Source organism: Penaeus vannamei, chromosome 21 (genome assembly GCF_042767895.1).
Source record: "Penaeus vannamei isolate JL-2024 chromosome 21, ASM4276789v1, whole genome shotgun sequence".
Taxonomy (NCBI): Eukaryota; Metazoa; Arthropoda; class Malacostraca; order Decapoda; family Penaeidae; genus Penaeus; species Penaeus vannamei.
In genome coordinates, this window is record NC_091569.1 from 31815283 (window position 1) to 31817782 (window position 2500).

At 34.5% G+C, this 2500-nt stretch overlaps 1 protein-coding gene across 1 annotated transcript in view; it reads right to left on the reverse strand.

Annotated features, from left to right (window-relative positions):
- Positions 1 to 2500, reverse strand: part of LOC113829513 (uncharacterized) — a 17315-nt gene that overhangs the window by 11875 nt on the left and 2940 nt on the right. The gene's annotated exons all lie outside the window — the stretch shown is intronic.

Here is a 2500-nt window from a genome sequence, read left to right on the forward strand (position 1 = left end):
TGTGAGGAAGGCAAGGATACACACACACACATACACACAAACACACACAGACACACACACACACACACACACACACACACACACACACACACACACACACACACACACACACACACACACACACACACACACATATATATATATATATATATATATATATATATATATATATATATATATATATTTATATATACATATCTGTATGGGTGTATGTATTGCATACACACACGCACATACACACACACACACACACACACACACACACACACACACACACACACACACACACACACACACACACACACACACACACACATATATATATATATATATATATATATATATATATATATATATATATATAAATATATATACATGTGTGTGTGTGCATATATTAATATATATATATATATATATATATATATCTATATATATATATATATATATATATATATAGAGAGAGAGAGAGAGAGAGAGAGAGAGAGAGAGAGAGAGAGAGAGAGAGAGAGAGTATGTATGTATGTATTTGTGTGTGTATGTGTGTGTGCGTTTGTTTCACACGATACACAGCAAACATAATTTATCCATGAACTCCACTTTACTCTAGCGCACAGTAATGCAACGAATTTCATTTTCGCCGACCCTTATATCGCCGACAATTTTATTCCTGATAGCAGGGAAGGGCATGAAGTATATAAGGAAAATTGTGGGGTAAGAAATGAAGAAAAATATATAAATAAAGTTCGTTGATCTATATACACGTACTCGCTCTCTTGAAACGGTGCGAGGTGGTATTAACAATATATTTCATCGGTATTATTATTGTTATTATATAGATTCCCCCCAAATAACGACGATTTGATTATTACTGCTGTTGGTAGTCAGCGCCTGGCAAAGTATAGAGTAAAAAGAATATATGAAAATTGGTTGCATTTGTAATAACCAAGAGGCGTATAATCTAGCAATGCGTTGGTGAATTGCACGATTCTACATTATAACGGAAGAAATGCAACTGGCAAGGCAATTACAGAAATATTAATACGTCAAAAATCTGGCAAGTGATAGGTTGGAAAGAGAAATTATGTAATAATGATAGTCATTCCTGATTGCATAGATTAGATATTTATAGATTAGGAATGAGAAAAACTTGTTCATATATTAGAAGCGTCTCTCCTTGTCACATGATTATACATATTGCCACACCTTGTTTATTTAGCCAATACAACACTGATATTATATACTTCTAATTTTTTCTTTAATTTCTTGCCTCGAATGTGGTGAAAAAAATCATTCTGTGTATCTCTGTGTATGTGTGTTTGTAAGTATCTGTCTCCCTGTGTAGCTCTTGATGTATCTGTCCATTGTATATGTATCTATGTATCTATTCATGTACCTCTTCATTATCTATTTGTCTATATGCATCTATTCACGCATATATCTATTATACATCTCTGTATCTGTCTATCTCTTTGCCAATATGTATCTATCTGTGGACCCATCTATCAACCATCTATGTATCTATCTATGCATCCATCTATCAACCATCTATGTATCTATCTATACACCCATCTATCAACCATTTATGTATCTATCTATGCATCCATTTATCAACCATCCATGTATCTATTATCTTTCTGTTCATGTCTCTATCCATGCATCTACTCCAGCTGACCTTGTACCGAGAAAAGCAACCCGTTCGTGACAGGCAATTCCCATTTTATTTTTTCTTTCTTTCTTTTTTTCTTTCCGATCCAAAAATATTCATAACACTCGCTGATGGAAATGAAGAATTGCCATAAGACTATGATATTGAGGCAACGAAACACATCTGCAACTGCATTGTCAGCATCACACGCAATCTGCACACGGTTTTGGAAAGCGTTATTTTGTTGTTGTTGTTTTTTATTTCTTGCCTTGTTTTGATTTTTTTTCTTTTCGAACATATGGCTTCGTATTGGTAGTAATTAAAAAGACAGGTAGGACGATGAGAGAGAGAGAGAGAGAGAGAGAGAGAGAGAGAGAGAGAGAGAGAGAGAGAGAGAGAGAGAGAGAGAGAGAGAGAGAGAGAGAGAGAGAGGAAAAGAGAGAGAGAGAGACGGAGAAGAGAGAGAGAGAGAGAGAGAGACAGACAGACAGACAGAGAAACGAAAAAAAATGCAAATGGATAGATACATGTAAGATAGATATTAATCTGTATCTCATGAAAACTCACTGCAGTCAGCTACAATTAAGGAAAATTACACAGAGCGCATATCCCTGATTGGAAATATAAACACAAGTTATGTTTTATGATCACGTACATATATATATAAGCTAATATGACATAAAGACGAAGGGGAGAGAGCAAGCAACAGGGTTATGTTGATAAGTTTAATTTTTAATGAGTAGTCCCATTATTTACCAATTAATGTTTCTGACAATCATACTATTACCACTTACACCATATGCTTGCCACTTACACCACATTACTTCCACTTGCAACATATGGTTACCACTTACA